This window comes from Phalangium opilio, unplaced genomic scaffold, assembly GCF_054372755.1.
Source record: "Phalangium opilio isolate 3A_F unplaced genomic scaffold, DU_Popi_V2 ptg000113l_1, whole genome shotgun sequence".
Lineage (NCBI taxonomy): Eukaryota > Metazoa > Arthropoda > Arachnida > Opiliones > Phalangiidae > Phalangium > Phalangium opilio.
In genome coordinates, this window is record NW_028324209.1 from 6,651,839 (window position 1) to 6,671,348 (window position 19,510).

A 19,510-nucleotide genomic window follows, 5' to 3' on the forward strand; every position below is an offset into this window, starting at 1 on the left:
AAGAATTAATGATGATAGAGGTTCGTCGAGATTAAAAGATATTTGTAATTGCCGGACCTCAAATTATCATCCATAATATTAAGAGTTATCGACCGATTAAAAAAATACGGAAAAGGGAATAATTTTCTTTTAATAAGTATGGGGTTCCCGTTGTTATCACACCGATAACGTAACTGGTTAATGATGAAACTATGATTTAAATTGTCGAGAGATTGAGAGAAATCCTTCATTGCAACGAACACGAAATGATACTTTAAATTCCACAAGTTTCTCGAAGAGCTCTCTTAATTCAATAATGGGTAATTTAAAAGTGGTTTATTTTTATACGGTTCTTTTTACCCTCAATTTTTTTTAATACTCTGGCTATAGTTAGCCATTTCACGAAAGATTATTTTTAAATTTTTTCGTTATTCAATAAAACCATGTGGTCCCACCACTCAAATCTCGACGCGACAAAAGCGACGTTAATCCAAGCACAAAAAGCGTTAATTCACTCACCGTATAAGTTGCGTTTCTGACTCCGATTGTGATTGGTTATGAGTAGAATTTGGCATTCATTCTGCAGGCGCTACAAATCGTAGGATATTTCGCACGATGTCAGATTATTTCATGAATGGGAAATTTCCGACGTAAATGGTGTGGGAGTTGTCCGTTTTAGACTGTTTCCTTACGAAGCCCGTCTCAGCGCACTTAAAAAGTGCATGTCCATCTGTCTGAATATATACTCGATTTGACATCATGGGAACTTGTCTCTATTTCTTTCAACTCCAACATTCCGTCAACTTAGATATATTTTTCTTACGAAGAAGTTTCTTTTTCCGTTTCCCTTGGTATTCCATTCATAAAAATCCATCTCCGTAAGACACACCTGTATTTTTTTAAACAGAATAAAAAAGGTAAGTTTTTATTTCACGGTTTTCCTCTATTGTAATTTTTTGATGGGATTACGATATAAGTAGATTTTATAACTGGTCAATTTTTTTTTCAGACAGTTTCTTTTGCATAACCTCTAAAAGGAATACGTAAATGATCAAAATATTTTCCAAACAAGGAATACCAAGAGTGATATATTTCGTAATAAAATGGGATTGGATTGGAACTTCTTCCGATCATCGTTTAAGAATATCTTTAAGCTTTATATATAAAAAATCTGAATTCGAGATGATCCCAGAAGGACCAACCGCTGCGGCCCCGGGATGCCTTAATTTAAACGCTAAAGGTTTTAAAGAATTTTTTTTCTTACCGATCTACTGCATGATGCAGAACCTTTTAAATTTTTATTTCTGTATATTGAAGTAAAAAACTGTACGTAGGTCTTACGTGTAACGTGTCATTTTGCATTAAACGCCACAATCGTGTGCTTTTAGATATTAGAATTTGTTCGTGTATCCCATTAGTCCTTTTACGTGTTCGAGTGCTTTTTTTTAGAAGTGTTTTGATGGGGATTCAGATGTAAATCTAATCGATGAGGGATTATTCTTTGAAATCGAGTTATATATAGGTATTTGAAGGATGAACTTATAGGTTTAGTTCAAATTCTGGAAGATAGATTACACCAGGTCATAGAGGTCAAGCACGTGTCAAACACGTGTAAAAGTAATACTCTGTTTAGGGAACGTTATTTAGACATATCTGTAAAGAACTTCAATGTCCTGTCTAGCACACGAGTAAAAACAGAATAACGTTTGTGAGGTGAACTAGAGTAAAACGTTGAACACGTGAGAGTCAGAGAGTTCTTCCAAATGAAGTCATCAACCTTTTACCAATTTCTTAAATTCGAACGATAGTTAGGGTCGTCGAGAGAAGGGGCGAATTCGGTCAGTTTACCGGGGCCAGGGCCATCTGTAGGGCTGTCTTGATGGGGGCCCGCAAACACTTTCGAAGGCCCTGACGACAGTTTCTTCCATTTCTGAATTACATTACATATAACCAAACAATTCATTAAAGAAGGAAAGTGCATTGCCTTTAAAATTTTCTTAAATTGACCCTTTCACTGATCCCTTCTAAATATTTTAGTTTAAGTACCTAGTTCAAAGAAAAGCTATATAGCAGTGGGATATAAAATCATTTTTTCCCAGAGTATTAAAAAAGCTTCTCTCAGCGTGTGATACGGTTAATGTAAGAACGCTGGAGAAGTTATTGGATGTTGATGCGGGGAAGGTTCGAAGGTAAACGCGGTATTTCGGGTATTTTTGCCGCTCTCTGGCTTGTCATAAGGCATTTTTCTGTCATCTTCATCGGCTTGTTAGAGGTGGCCTAATGCTTTTTCTTCGTAGGCAGATAAATCCCGCTGCGGTGTCAGTCGAAAGACGAGATTTCCCCGTTCCCCCCTATTGGGCTTCTGTAATTCCTTTTGGGAAATTCCGACACGTTTCGGCGTTGATCAATTCTACTTAACTTTACGCAACCAGCGTACGTCGTTTCGTTTTCCAGCGAAAACACCGCGTGAAACGATTCCCAGATTCTCCCCTTATACCACGAAGAAAAGACGCGAGAAGAGCCCAAAAAGTTACTGTCTTTTTCCTACCAATCAAGAACCCATATAAGACCCGAGAATGTCGAGTCTCTTACCTCTACTATCCCCGGTTACCTCAGACGTCAGCTCCAGCGCAAAATGATGAGTTCATGGACACCCGCGATGGCTTTTCATACGTTCTCATTTCTAATATGGGTTCTTGTACCAATGTATTACTTTTTATCTGATTTCCTCACATTTTTTTCCTTCACCCTGGATAATTAGGGACGGCAACTATTAGCTGAGGAAAAAATTCTTTCCCGATTATCAGTCTCATGGGTGAAGAAAATACGTTGTGTCCGCCTCGCGCGACAGCTACTTCCCGGCATTCGGCGTTTGACCTTATCAGGGGACGCGTCAACGCGATCATCGATAGTGCCAATTTAAAGCACCCTGTTCGCTCGAATGAATTCCTCGCCGTTCTGTTTATTTCCCCCATCCCCTCTAGCCATTTTACCGCGCGCCTATCTCAATTTTTGACTGATTTCTTAAATTTAACATATCTTGAGCCTCTAATCCTCACGTAGAATTGTTTCTTCTTTCTTTCTTTCTTTCTTGGAGAGCAAAATCGAAAAACAGTAATGAAACGTTCCAAACATCTCTCTGAATAAAGCTTGCTGAGCTCTCCAATTGCATTGCAATGGAGAAACACGTTGGGGTACGTTGTACACAGATAAACGTGGATTTAGTATAGGCAACCGTCTGACAACCACTATTTCAGAATAAGTCTCTTAAATTTGTTAATAATTAGGTTCGCAATACTGGCCACGTTTATGCAAATTCAAATTTGATTTGTATGCAGAAAAAAGTTGAAACGACTCTTTCGACTCGTTGAAACAAAGTTCAGGAACATATTGGCCACACGGGCGCACCCTCCTGTCTACAAGATTTTTCTTATTTTCCACAGGTATTATCTCCTAAAGCCAGTTTTTTATTCCATCCAAGGCCGGCAGTCTATTGGGATAAATTTATTTTTCGCGCGCACTTTTCAAATTTTGCTTTTTTAGATCGAGTTTGAAAGTTGCTACTTTTTCTTTTCTTATCCATCGTTCGCGTTTCCTAATTGCTCGGAACCTCGACCCTCCCAACCAGCGCCGATTTCAGATCGCGTTCGCTAGATAAGCTTGATATTTAAAGTTGGAAGCCGCTTTTTATCCAGCTAACACCGTGGCCCGGCCGAGTTTTTCCGACTTTTACCACTGAAACGAGAGTTGCGGAAGAGCCGCAGTCCACAGTACCTTGGAAGAAGCATCATGGAATGGAAACAAGAAATCTTTCATAGCTATGACTGAAAACTTAAAGGGATACTTCGGGGCTTCAATAGGGGTAGTCCCCAGTGCTTCGAGAAGAAGCCATAACGCAAAGTGTCCATTTCTTGTATCTTCTTTATATTGTAGATAGAAACATGGATCCAATTGATACAGTCATTACTTCACATGTTCTAGGTTCTAGCCCGGTGTATCCATTTAAAAGGAGTTTCTAAACAGAACGAAAGGTTACTTTGGAACTTGTGAAGTAGAATCTTGATTCTAATCCAGGATAAATCTTCCAAGTTAGCAGGGTTAGCCACAAGGACCAACACCTATTCCAGTTAATACTCACTGGTAACTCGCTACTATAACGAAACCGGCAGCAACCTTATTATAGTTGCGCACCCAAAAGATCTTAATCATCCTATTTTCTATCTACAAACATGTTACTTTATACCCGTTAACGAGAAAGGGCTTTTTGAATTTATATTTTCGTAATTTATCATTTTAAATTTCATTTATGATTTATGGTTTTTTATAACTATTAATTGGTGTATTGTGGTAAGGAAATTGGTTCAAGTAAAAAGTTTATCTTGTCATATTTTTTAGGATTAGGGTCACCTCTTTACAAAAAATTTGGATTAAATTTTGGACATGAAACTTTCACTATGTTTTCTGAGTCTTCAGTAATGGATAGTAATTTTTAGCCTAGTACGTTTGGGTTTAACTGTATTGATGCACTTATTGGACAAAATTTAAGTTAAAATTAATATCCTTTCGCCTTTTGTTTGGGCATAATTTGAAAATTGGAACATACAAAATTACTTTTTTAATTAGTATTTTCTAAATCATTGTCTCTATGAGAGTTCACTCCCAAGATTAAAGTACACGATTATATCGGATTAATATCCAATTAAATATAAACCCCCGAAGCAAATAGGCTTGTCCCTCACCTAACACAATTAACCGTTGTTAAATGTCATAAGAGTTACAAATTTCTTAAAGTTGTTACAATGTTCTTTATATTCACCCCGGCTTTTCATCAAAAAACGACCTCAAAAATGATTACTCGTTTCAAAATAATATTTTTATGTTAAAGGCTATTGGGTGTTTTAATCCGATCAATAGTCGATAACAGGGTATCGAAGATTGTAATTGAATGGGCGAAGTTGTTCCCCCAAATTTGTAAGCCCCTTTTTCTTCATCTAAAAAAATATAATTGGCGTGGCATTAAAAATTTCTTTTTCTCTCGTTTCCTTTTGAAGCTTTGGGCTTTTTGGCGGTCCTCGAGAAAGCGAGGAGAGCTGAACTGGTCACGATTCACCATTTTTGTTTCCCTCCTGACCGCCCAGAACACGCGTACGGCACGCGTTACCAGTCACGAACCCGCGCGTACCAAACTCCACGAACCAAGAGGTATAAAAAAAACGTAAAAGGACCAGTTCCTACATTACCCTGGCGTTAAGTTTAAAGTAATTCTGTTAGTTAAACGAGTTACAAAGGTGAAGTTCGAACGAGACACACGGAGTCTCTTTCACTTGATAAAATATCTTTTGTTTGTTTCTTTTATTAACGGTCCGCAAACTTCAAAAGAGTTTAAGTCCATTATAAGCATGCCTGAATTTGAAAGACAGTTTATAAAATAATTACTGTTTACGATGATATAAATAGTTCTAATTTCATAAGTAAAATACGTGTTCTGCGGAACAGTTTTCTTCCCAAAAGCATAGCATCCATCGTATGAAAAATCAAATTTTAATTTGAATATACCAAAAATCGAAAGTGGTGAATTCACAGAAACTGAACATTTAAAAAACCTTGAACTTCTTGCAATTCAATTCTCAAATTTCTTGGCTGTTACAAAAGTTTCAGATGGTTTCGTCTGAACTTAGAAACTACTCCCTGTATCATCCAGAGTCACGGATCACGTATACTGCAGCTTCTCAGTATACAAATATGACCTCATCCGTATTATTTCACCACGTAACGTATTGCCAAAATCTTAATTAGCTTAATTGTGATTATCTTTTCCAATAAATCCCCGGAGTATCGTGCTACGATAAGGATGATGAAAAAAGTAAATTACACTAAGCAAATGAAACGGGCAAAAACGATTATATCGCCTGGAGATGGCCCTCGAAATGGGGTGGACTAATTCCGCCCCAATCTCAATCATTAATTACCAGACACAAGCCATCATTATGTGATTAGAAGCGATAGTCTGACGGAATTTCTGATGTTACCAAGAGAGCTCTATAACCAAGTACTGGGCGTATATGCTTCGAGCCGCGGCGAAATTATCAAACGTCTCATACGCATTTTAAAAGCCACGCAGGCGGCGAGAAGATGGCCCAAAGGGATTTTCGCACCAATCTAATCTTTTATTAAAGCATGATCAAAATTACAAGATAATGTCCTTGGGACACAGACGAGAAATTGTAACCGTATTAAAAGGCAAGCACGTAACGTGACAAATTTCAAACTAGCGCGGTTTACCAAATACCAAATCGCTCTTTCTGTATTATTTGAGATTTGAAAGATTGTACTGCGCGGAGAAATTCAAACGAATATTTTATACATGTTTCTAAGATAATTATACTCTAAATTAAGCCTTTAAAAGTCTGAACATGGTTTTCCCAGAGTTATTAGTATTACTTTTTAATCTGATTAACTGGATCAAGGCGTGGCGTGGAATTGAAAAACACATAGCCAAGGGTTGTCGTAAATTTAATGACAGCTAACGAGAATGAATTTATTGTCGAAATTATTAATTTGAGCATTGAAAATTTTACAACATAATCTTTATAATGTTGTGACTTTTTATCTCGTGTGACTTAACATTGCGTTTCATACGAGTTAGCGCAAAATTATAACGTAATGCAATATAAATTCATTTTAAGCAAATAGTACATGAATCATTAAAATATTCAGCTATCTTTCTTCTATACCTTGGCCAATAACAGATTATATTCATCAGGTATTCCTATGATTATCACAAACGAAGCAAAAACCATTTTCGAACACTAAGATTAAACTTTCGTATAACATTGGAGAAATTTCAAGGTATATTAACCTTTGACATTTTCCGCTTCTTTTTACGGGAGAAAAATTTCGTCTTATCAAAAAAAGTAACTTTTTGTCTTTGGTGAAAACCCCACGAGGTTGAAGCAAATTTTCTTTTTCTTTCTTTCTTTTTCTAGGTAGTTCGAGATAAAAGTTTTGGCGCTGTACCTCATAAAGCAACGGTAAAGATTTCGAAGCCAGTTTATTATGACAGTTCTTAAAGAGAATGGCAGTCGAACACACCCTGAACGCGGGCCTCGCTACACTGCAGAGTAATTTAAAGTTTTGATATTAAACTTTCGAACGCGTTTGTATATATTTAGCACATCAAGGCGCCAAATCTCTTTTAGCTGCACGTGAAATATCCCGAATCTATTCATTTCCCTTTAGAAATTTAGCTCAAAATTTAAGAAAGGTTATTGCGTGCTCTGAAGTATATTCTCTGTATCGTGGGTCTTTGAAATTAGTGGGTAAATTGAATTAATTCACTAAAAGGTAATAAAATAATGGGATATTATTCATTTTTCGCACGTATATAATCATCGCCTCGTTGAGAAATGTATTACGGATTTGGAAAGACTTGTCAGGAATGTATCTGAACGCCGACTATTTAGTAAAAACTATTAAACTGACAAGAGAAACGTTTAGCCTTTTAGTTTTTGATATTTAGTATTTTCGAAAAAGAACAGTGTATGACTTTGTTGGCCGCACGGTGAGGTACTGACCGATATCTCCCAGTTAATAAACGGGGTTCGTGAGGACTGCTGTATCCTGCTTAAGAGAAATATAATTGGATTCGTTCATACTTGGCTTTCAAATAAAACCATAAGTTCATAAGATATGTTCCATTATTTTGTCACTGGTTACTGAGAGCTTGTCATGAAGCGACGTAATAGGTGAAACGTCATAGATTCTGGTGAGGCGCTGTCAAAGTCTTAGTACAGACTAAATAGGAAGATGGACTGTCAAACCGAGTGTAGTCAATTCTTGCGTCGTTCTCGAACTATTATAGCTCTCAGTAAGTCTCTAGCATTACGAAGTATAATTAGTGTCATACATATGGAACATGTCTTATATAAAGCACTGAAGAAACATTATGATACATTATAAGTCGGTACTATAATCATCATGGTTGGGAAAACTTCCAAATTGTCGCCATACTCGTCCTCATGTGCGAACGCAAACTAAATGGCGCATTTCAAGGATTTAAACTTTAGATCGCCAAACTAAATATTGTTATTAATAGTCTGTCCGAGTTTCTTCGCGGCTGCATCCTTTAAGTTGAAGCGCGGCTGCAACAGAATCATGCACGAAACGCATCTGACCTTTAGGTGACCTTGGATGCGGGAATCTTTTATTCTAGAGTTCCGTCCCCTAATCAAATTAGACTTTTTTTTCTGTTAAGGCCGCGGCCGATCCGAATTTAACTGGGGGTTGTCAAGCCAGAGCAGGCCGAAGCGTGCGCCCAACAACCGCCCACTAAAAGGGAAGAGATAAAGAGAAGATTAAATTCGAAATCGAGAAACCGTGTTCTTCCATTTTATGGAGGCGCCTGATGCCATCCCTCTTACGATACGTAGAAATAGGAAAAAGTCATTTTATACCAGCACCACCACCACCTATATCTTTCTCGCCTCATCGTCGCGGTTAAGTAGGAACTCAACTACAGATACCAAAAGTGATCAATTTTGTCGTTCTATCAAGTGAAGACTTCCATGATAAGTTCCCGCAAATATTTTCATTGCCACCATTCACCGTTGCGGGCGAATCTTGGTCAGGGAATTCGAGTAATTCTTTCATATCGCAATAATTTCTCTCAACAAGCAACCAATATCGTATAATTATTTTCATTTCTTTTATTATTTTACCGAATGGAGCCTCTTAGTTGCTGGCGTCATTCGAGGCACGTCCATCGTGGATATTGAAAAACATTCGGCGTAACAGTTCCGAAATGTTTTCCTTTTTAATTTTTCGCGTTGAAATGTAGGCGGGCTTTTTGCCTTCAAATTTCCAAGCAGTTTTCCAAAGGATTCGTAACCCTCCCTTCCTCCCCCTGACCAATTTCCTTTCCTTTTGAACTCTTTCGAAGACATCGCTTTGTACATTTTAATATCGAAGAACAAAAGACTCTGTTGGCAACGCGCGGCCAGCCTCCGGCCCTTTCTTTTACATTAATAATAATTGAAAAGAGACGCCGTTTAGCAATCATGCAGATTATCAGTTTCAAAGCTTTTTTTTCTCTATTATATAGAGCATATAATGAAACGCTCGTAATGTAACCTCGATTTCATTTTGAAATTACAACGAGCACTTAAAGTCTTTTACTTTAGATTTTGTTCAATTCGGTATTTAGGTTGCGTCGGCTTTGATTAGCAGGTTGAACCGTGATTAGCACCAATTTCAATAATCCCATTTCAATTGATTTGATTTTGGAATATTAATTTACCAAGTAGCTGATTGACTTTTGAGAAATTTTCTTCTAGTAGGATCAGGAATAGATTTAATTTTAGAAGTAGGAATGGAGAACAGTTAGTATTTACTTCAGTCCGACTCATAGCCAAGTATAGAGTCCCTCTCTCCAACACGTAAAGGAAAGTTTAAATTATCTTATTGGCTGACTTAAACTACGTTTTGATGACGTTGCTGACGAGAACGGCGAAAAATAGGTAATTCCTTTTTACCTCTGTCGCTATGACCCGCCTCTTCTTTCATACCCCTCCGTCCCGTGGAAGGGGGTCCGGGACTTTGATGCGCGCCCAGATTACTCTCCTCCTCATTCCTACTTTTAAAATTAAATCTATCCCTGGTAGGATATAATGTGCATATAAATTGTTAAATTTCCGCATATATCAAGCGTATTTCGACGTTGACCAAACCGTCCCTACAAGAATTCCAAGGGCATTGACTAAAGTAACGAAAAAAGGGCTTAACTTGAAAAGTTAACCCTTGTACAGGAAATTTTTTTATCATTCAAAACGTTCTGTTACGTGAATTAGACTGTAATTAAAGATTTATTTTTGGGTGTATTTTTACATCAATGTTAAGAGTAGCTATGAGGTAAAAGTGCAGACATAAAATACGGAGAAGACAAGGCGCCTTCCGCCGCGTTGATGGATGAGGATGAACCATGTTCGACATCAATTTGCAGCCCTTAATTGTTCGCTCATCCCAACTTCTTTCATCTCTCTTAATTCTCTTTTAAAAGGACACAAGCTACAGTAGAGCATCATTTTCTTTTATCCCATATAAAAGGGGATTTACCCGGGACTCTAAAAAATACCAACTGAGTCTTTCGTGCACTGTTAAAGATATATTTACAATTTTACTTCAAATATGTCTGTCGGTGCAATTACTGGCTAAATTTACTTTACTAGATCTTATGGTGGGCTTCACAAGGGAAACATTGTTTTGAAAGTAGTGGGAGGCTGAAACGGATCAATGGAGGTAAAGAGAAGAGAAAAAGATCTCAACAGCGGATATTCTCAAGAGTAATTAAATCCGAAACTGAACCACGCAACAAAAGATTTAACTGCGCGAGTATAATTCAAAGATGCCTCTAGGGGACGAATTGTAAGGTATAAGTCGGCTCTCAATACGTGACGTAAACTATATTACATTAGCCACAAAATAGTGTTAATTTAACCCCCCACCATTATATATTATGAGCCCTTTAAAAAAAATGTTAGTCGGTCTATTATATAAGCTTTGCCAAAATTGCTGGACGTTTGCTGAATTTAAACTAGGCCCGGCCGGGGTTTTTAGAAAAGTTGATTATACTTTGTTTGAAAAAACGCTCGCTTGGTAAGACTAGCTACAGATGAACACACATCATGCACCTCATAGCGTCTTAATTTTTTCACTCTTTCTTCTGCTTAAAGGGAAGAGGAGTGGCCCTAAAGAAGGTAAAATATACTCAAAAACTTAAGTAAATCATAGCAAAAACCTTGGCTGATTCTTAACCGATTTTGAAAATTCTCGCGTATTCCAATATGCGACTCTCTCCAACCCAAGTTTCAACCAATCTAGAAAAAAAATTATCCCCAAAACATCTTAGAAACAATGACTGAAGTTTAAAGCATCTTATCTTGTCCATCTGCAACTAGTCTAACGCTTTACAGATTACAGAATAATAAAACTAAGGCACTTTTCCGCGTAACTAACAAATTACGGCAATTTTAAAGCCGCGTATAGAAAAAAAAGAAAAGAAAATTTTCTTAACTTTTCGGAGATTGACCAGATTATATAACCCAGGACTTATTCGTTGAATAAACATTTTAATTGCTTTTCATGAAAAGTAATCACTGGGTGTTGGGGTCGACTAATCTGCAGGTCCTCTGAATGTCTGAAATGCAGTCCACGGTAGGAAACCTACTATTTGTAGTATGTAGGTCGGTTCACATTTTCAATATAAGCAAGCAATTCTAAAATTCATTGCCTAACATACAGTCCAACAAATTTAGAGTTTCAGCTCTGAAATCGATTGACTAAAACGCAGTACTCTGAAATGCAGTCCTCAAAAATTATAATTTCAACTCTGAAATCTTTTGACTAAAACGCAGTACTCTGAAATGCAGTCCACGAAAATTATAATTTCAACTCTGAAATCTTTTGACTAAAATGCAGTACTCTGAAAAGCAGTCCACGAAAATAATAAATTTCAACTCTGAAATCTTTTGACTAAAATGCAGTGCTCTGAAATGCAGTCCTAAAAATCCTAATTTCAACTCTGAAATCTTTTGACTAAAACGCAGTACTCTGAAATGCAGTCCAACAAAAATTATAATTTCAACTCTGAAATCTTTTGACTAAAACGCAGTACTCTGAAATGCAGTCCACGAAAATTATAATTTCACCTCTGAAATCTTTTGACAAAAATGCAGTACTCTGAAATGCAGTACAACAAAATTTATAATTTCAACTCTGAAATCGATTGACTAAAACGCAGTTCTCTGAAATGCAGTCCTCAAAAATTATAATTTCAACTCTGAAATCGGTTGACTAAAATGCAGTACTCTGAAATGCAGTCCTAAAAAATTATTAATTTCATCTCTGAAATCTTTTGATTAAAACGCAGTACTCTGAAATGCAGTCCAACAAAAATTATAATTTCAACTCTGAAATATTTTGACTAAAACGCAGTGCTCTGAAATGCAGTCCTAAAAAATTATTAATTTCATCTCTGAAATCTTTTGATTAAAACGCAGTACTCTGATATGCAGTCCACGAAAATAATAAATTTCAACTCTGAAATCTTTTGACTAAAATGCAGTACTCTGAAAAGCAGTCCACGAAAATAATAAATTTCAACTCTGAAATCGGTTGACTAAAATGCAGTACTCTGAAATGCAGTCCAACAAAAATTATAATTTCAACTCTGAAATCTTTTGACTAAAATGCAGTACTCTGAAAAGCAGTCCAACAAAAATTATAATTTCAACTCTGAAATCTTTCGACTAAAACGCAGTTCTCTGAAATGCAGTCCTCAAAAATTATAATTTCAACTCTGAAATCGGTTGACTAAAATGCAGTACTCTGAAATGCAGTCCTAAAAAATTATTAATTTCATCTCTGAAATCTTTTGATTAAAACGCAGTACTCTGAAATGCAGTCCAACAAAAATTATAATTTCAACTCTGAAATCTTTTGACTAAAACGCAGTGCTCTGAAATGCAGTCCTAAAAAATTATTAATTTCATCTCTGAAATCTTTTGATTAAAACGCAGTACTCTGAAATGCAGTCCACGAAAATAATAAATTTCAACTCTGAAATCTTTTGACTAAAATGCAGTACTCTGAAAAGCAGTCCACGAAAATAATAAATTTCAACTCTGAAATCTTTTGACTAAAATGCAGTGCTCTGAAATGCAGTCCTAAAAAATCCTAATTTCAACTCTGAAATCTTTTGACTAAAACGCAGTACTCTGAAATGCAGTCCTAAAAAATTATAATTTCAACTCTGAAATCTTTTGACTAAAATGCAGTGCTCTGAAATGCAGTCCTAGAAAAATATAATTTCAACTCTGAAATCGGTTGACTAAAATGCAGTACTCTGAAATGCAGTCCTAAAAAATTATTAATTTCATCTCTGAAATCTTTTGATTAAAACGCAGTACTCTGAAATGCAGTCCAACAAAAATTATAATTTCAACTCTGAAATCTTTTGACTAAAACGCAGTGCTCTGAAATGCAGTCCTAAAAAATTATTAATTTCATCTCTGAAATCTTTTGATTAAAACGCAGTACTCTGAAATGCAGTCCACGAAAAAAATAAATTTCAACTCTGAAATCTTTTGACTAAAATGCAGTACTCTGAAAAGCAGTCCACGAAAATAATAAATTTCAACTCTGAAATCGGTTGACTAAAATGCAGTACTCTGAAATGCAGTCCAACAAAAATTATAATTTCAACTCTGAAATCTTTTGACTAAAATGCAGTACTCTGAAAAGCAGTCCAACAAAAATTATAATTTCAACTCTGAAATCTTTCGACTAAAACGCAGTTCTCTGAAATGCAGTCCTCAAAAATTATAATTTCAACTCTGAAATCGGTTGACTAAAATGCAGTACTCTGAAATGCAGTCCTAAAAAATTATTAATTTCATCTCTGAAATCTTTTGATTAAAACGCAGTACTCTGAAATGCAGTCCACGAAAATAATAAATTTCAACTCTGAAATCTTTTGACTAAAATGCAGTACTCTGAAAAGCAGTCCACGAAAATAATAAATTTCAACTCTGAAATCTTTTGACTAAAATGCAGTCCTAAAAAATCCTAATTTCAACTCTGAAATCTTTTGACTAAAACGCAGTACTCTGAAATGCAGTCCTAAAAAAATATAATTTCAACTCTGAAATCTTTTGACTAAAACGCAGTACTCTGAAATGCAGTCCAACAAAAATTATAATTTCAACTCTGAAATCTTTTGACTAAAATGCAGTGCTCTGAAATGCAGTCCTAGAAAATTATAATTTCAACTCTGAAATCGGTTGACTAAAATGCAGTACTCTGAAATGCAGTCCTAAAAAATTATTAATTTCATCTCTGAAATCTTTTGATTAAAACGCAGTACTCTGAAATGCAGTCCAACAAAAATTATAATTTCAACTCTGAAATCTTTTGACTAAAACGCAGTGCTCTGAAATGCAGTCCTAAAAAATTATTAATTTCATCTCTGAAATCTTTTGATTAAAACGCAGTACTCTGAAATGCAGTCCACGAAAATAATAAATTTCAACTCTGAAATCTTTTGACTAAAATGCAGTACTCTGAAAAGCAGTCCACGAAAATAATAAATTTCAACTCTGAAATCTTTTGACTAAAATGCAGTGCTCTGAAATGCAGTCCTAAAAAATCCTAATTTCAACTCTGAAATCTTTTGACTAAAACGCAGTACTCTGAAATGCAGTCCTAAAAAATTATAATTTCAACTCTGAAATCTTTTGACTAAAACGCAGTACTCTGAAATGCAGTCCAACAAAAATTATAATTTCAACTCTGAAATCTTTTGACTAAAATGCAGTGCTCTGAAATGCAGTCCTAGAAAAATATAATTTCAACTCTGAAATCGGTTGACTAAAATGCAGTACTCTGAAATGCAGTCCTAAAAAATTATTAATTTCATCTCTGAAATCTTTTGATTAAAACGCAGTACTCTGAAATGCAGTCCACGAAAAAAATAAATTTCAACTCTGAAATCTTTTGACTAAAATGCAGTACTCTGAAAAGCAGTCCACGAAAATAATAAATTTCAACTCTGAAATCGGTTGACTAAAATGCAGTACTCTGAAATGCAGTCCAACAAAAATTATAATTTCAACTCTGAAATCTTTTGACTAAAATGCAGTACTCTGAAAAGCAGTCCAACAAAAATTATAATTTCAACTCTGAAATCTTTCGACTAAAACGCAGTTCTCTGAAATGCAGTCCTCAAAAATTATAATTTCAACTCTGAAATCGGTTGACTAAAATGCAGTACTCTGAAATGCAGTCCTAAAAAATTATTAATTTCATCTCTGAAATCTTTTGATTAAAACGCAGTACTCTGAAATGCAGTCCACGAAAATAATAAATTTCAACTCTGAAATCTTTTGACTAAAATGCAGTACTCTGAAAAGCAGTCCACGAAAATAATAAATTTCAACTCTGAAATCTTTTGACTAAAATGCAGTCCTAAAAAATCCTAATTTCAACTCTGAAATCTTTTGACTAAAACGCAGTACTCTGAAATGCAGTCCTAAAAAAATATAATTTCAACTCTGAAATCTTTTGACTAAAACGCAGTACTCTGAAATGCAGTCCAACAAAAATTATAATTTCAACTCTGAAATCTTTTGACTAAAATGCAGTGCTCTGAAATGCAGTCCTAGAAAATTATAATTTCAACTCTGAAATCGGTTGACTAAAATGCAGTACTCTGAAATGCAGTCCTAAAAAATTATTAATTTCATCTCTGAAATCTTTTGATTAAAACGCAGTACTCTGAAATGCAGTCCAACAAAAATTATAATTTCAACTCTGAAATCTTTTGACTAAAACGCAGTGCTCTGAAATGCAGTCCTAAAAAATTATTAATTTCATCTCTGAAATCTTTTGATTAAAACGCAGTACTCTGAAATGCAGTCCACGAAAATAATAAATTTCAACTCTGAAATCTTTTGACTAAAATGCAGTACTCTGAAAAGCAGTCCACGAAAATAATAAATTTCAACTCTGAAATCGGTTGACTAAAATGCAGTACTCTGAAATGCAGTCCAACAAAAATTATAATTTCAACTCTGAAATCTTTTGACTAAAATGCAGTACTCTGAAAAGCAGTCCAACAAAAATTATAATTTCAACTCTGAAATCTTTCGACTAAAACGCAGTTCTCTGAAATGCAGTCCTCAAAAATTATAATTTCAACTCTGAAATCGGTTGACTAAAATGCAGTACTCTGAAATGCAGTCCTAAAAAATTATTAATTTCATCTCTGAAATCTTTTGATTAAAACGCAGTACTCTGAAATGCAGTCCACGAAAATAATAAATTTCAACTCTGAAATCTTTTGACTAAAATGCAGTACTCTGAAAAGCAGTCCACGAAAATAATAAATTTCAACTCTGAAATCTTTTGACTAAAATGCAGTCCTAAAAAATCCTAATTTCAACTCTGAAATCTTTTGACTAAAACGCAGTACTCTGAAATGCAGTCCTAAAAAAATATAATTTCAACTCTGAAATCTTTTGACTAAAACGCAGTACTCTGAAATGCAGTCCAACAAAAATTATAATTTCAACTCTGAAATCTTTTGACTAAAATGCAGTGCTCTGAAATGCAGTCCTAGAAAATTATAATTTCAACTCTGAAATCGGTTGACTAAAATGCAGTACTCTGAAATGCAGTCCTAAAAAATTATTAATTTCATCTCTGAAATCTTTTGATTAAAACGCAGTACTCTGAAATGCAGTCCAACAAAAATTATAATTTCAACTCTGAAATCTTTTGACTAAAACGCAGTGCTCTGAAATGCAGTCCTAAAAAATTATTAATTTCGTCTCTGAAATCTTTTGATTAAAACGCAGTACTCTGAAATGCAGTCCAACAAAAATTATAATTTCAACTCTGAAATCTTTTGACTAAAACGCAGTGCTCTGAAATGCAGTCCTAAAAAATAATAAATTTCAACTCTGAAATCGGTTGACTAAAATGCAGTACTCTGAAATGCAGTCCTAAAAAATTATAATTTCTACTCTGAAATCTTTTGACTGAAAAGCAGTCCACGAAAATAATAAATTTTAACTCTGAAATCGGTTGACTAAAACGCAGTTCTCTGAAATGTAGTCCTCGAAAATTATTAATTTCAACTCTGAAATCGATTGACTAAAACGCAGTTCTCTGAAATGTAGTCCTCGAAAATTATTAATTTCAACTCTGAAATCTTTTGACTAAAATGCAGTTCTCTGAATTGCAGTCCACGAAAATAATAATTTTAACTATGAAATCTTTTGACTAAAATGCAGTACTCTGAAATGCAGTGTTTGAAAATAATAATATCTAGTGTGAAAAAGGTTGACTAAAATGCAGTACTCTATAATGCAGTCCTCCAAGATGTTAGAATAAGCTTTCCTTCCTCACACATAGATACAGTACGTTTTGTTTAATCAGGGATAGATTTAATTTTAGAAGTAATAATGGAGAACGGTTAATATTTACTTCAGTCCGACCAAAAGCGGATTATGCTTCACACATAAAGTACGTAAGTCCCACTTTTCCATAGCTTTGACCATGGATTTCATGATATTCCCGAAGTAAAAACTAAGCAGACGAACAAAAAAGCTTTTAGCCAATCATGAGCCCCCTAACCATAGATAACCTCTTTAATGCCAGACCAATCGGCGACGGCTATTACTATTTTCTTGCATGGGAGGGACCTCGACTCGACCTCGCCGTCGACATAACTGGGAGGCCCGGAAGGCGAATTTGCGGTACCGTTCCGTAATCGTTATAAAATATTCAACGTTTTAAAGCTCAAGTTTCGAAATTTTTGAGACATTTACTTAGTCTTCAACTAAATATGATAAGATTTTCTTTAAATTTCAACAGAAAAATACGGAAAAATAGCTCTGCGAATAAAATTAGACACGAAAACTACACTAAGCCTTGGCTAGATATCAGCGGCTGAGGCCGAGCGGCGCATCTCGAGCTGCCGGCGGCCGGGCTTGCCGTAACGGCGAGAACAGAAAAATACCTCGTTAAAAAACAGATGCACGGCGTCTTAAATAGGCCAAGCAAAAGCTACCCAGATTGATAGGATCTTCGTGCCTTACTCCCAAATAATCTTTCGTATTGTGAATAGTTTTAACTAAAGAATATTTCAGACACTCTACTCAATATTTATACTAGTTCCCTAATTTCAACAGAAAAATAGCTCTGCGAATAATAATAATAGACTCTAAAACTACACTAGGCCTTGTCTAGGAAACAAGGGTATCCCGATTCCCGAGCCGCCGGCGGCTGAGCTCGCCGTAACCGCGAGAACAGAAAACATTCTTCGTAAAAAACAGATGCACGGCGTCTTAAATAGTCCAAGCAAAAGCTACCCAGACTGATAAGATTTTCGTGCTTTACTCCCAAATACTTTTTGGTATTGTGAACAGTTTTATCTAAAGAATATTCTAGATACCCTACTTAGTCTTTATAGTAGTTCTCGAATTTAGGTACGTGGTAAATCGGTTCTTTAGGCGGAAGGATCCGATGGATCCGAAGGAGCCGCTTTACTGAACTATTTCCCTCTGCGTAAGGGGAGGTTCTTTCCTAGGAGCTTAGAGAATATCGTGTAGCTCCCCAAGGCACATGTTACGTACTTCATGTGTAAAGCCTAATCGGCTTCTGGTCCGACTCATAGCCCAGTATAGAGCCTCCTTCCTTCAACACTTAACGAAAAGTTTAAATTATCTTATTGGCTCACTTAAACTACGTTCTGATGACGTTGCTGACAGGGACGGTGAAAAATACCTAATTCCTTTTTACCTCTTTACATAAACCCGCCTCTTCTTTCATACCCCTCTGTCCCGAGGAAGGGGGTCCGGAACTTTGACGCGCGCCCACATTTCTCAGTTCACCATTCCTACTTCTAAAATTGAATCTATCCCTGGTTAAATTAGAAATAGCTTACTACTCCTATAGATCACTCGTTATATAAAATGGATTATTTATAGGCCTGATTAAAAAGTAGAATTTAATGATATGTTTTTAGGTTTCGAAACATTTGTGAAAAAGGTTTACAATATGAACTCCTATACAGAGTAACCAGGAACATATAGCCATTTTAAATGACTCATTTGTAAAAGAAGTTTCAGTTATAAAATTGTACAAGAATATTTTTTAACTTCTTTTAACCTTTTTAGTTCTTTAATTTTTAATTTTTCAAATTTTTTTCTTAACATTATTTTTAAACATTTTTTTAAATTTTCTTTTTAACAACATATTTTTCGCACACTTCTGCACAGCTTTTTTAAGTTTTTAGTATTTATATTTTAAGCGTTGTAATAACTGCCAAAAATGTCGGAATTGTTGAAAATGATGATAATAATTATTAAGGCCATTTAAGATAGATGAAACAACTACCGCATTTGCATGAAGAAAAATGATGCAGAAGGTCAAGTGCAACTTCAAGTTGAGGTCGGTTATCCATCCGTCTGTTGAGGACGGGATAACAGATTTAACTTTCTGCATCATTTTTTCCTCGTACATATTTAAAAAAATGTTCTTTTTCGATAAAGGATTGGAACTATTATATTAAATATGCTTCGCTAATAAACTTTAATAATGATTATTGTTATATTCAAAAACTGAAGTCTTGAAAAAAAGACAAATAAAAATATAATAAAATTAAAAAAGCCCCGCAGAAGTGTTCGAAAGCTATTCTGTTATAAACATTTTAAAAATAAATAATAATAATCTGAAAAATTTTGAAATAGTTAAATAAAAGTAAAAAGTATAAAAAAATGATACAAAACAAATTTTGTAAATAATTTTCAAAAATGTTTCGAAGACTAAGAACCATCACTAAATCCTATTGTTTTATCAGACATTGAAAAACAACATTTTATATAACCAGTGATCTACGTGTTGGAGGGAGGGGGCTCTATACTGGGCTATGAGTCGGAATGAAGTAAATATTAACCGTTCTCTATTCCTACTT

At 35.2% G+C, this 19,510-nt stretch overlaps 1 protein-coding gene across 5 annotated transcripts in view; it reads right to left on the bottom strand.

Moving 5' to 3' along the window:
• LOC149623622 (uncharacterized) overlaps nt 1-19,510 on the bottom strand; it is an 82,590-nt gene that overhangs the window by 23,295 nt on the left and 39,785 nt on the right. For 4 of the 5 annotated variants that reach the window (XM_089852637.1, XM_089852639.1, XM_089852636.1 and 1 more), the window contains one exon: nt 499-868. The gene's annotated coding sequence lies outside the window, so the exon portion shown is untranslated. Of the gene's footprint in view, nt 1-498; nt 869-948; nt 1,010-19,510 lie in introns of all 5 variants that reach the window. The other variant, XM_089852640.1, reaches the window with a different exon arrangement.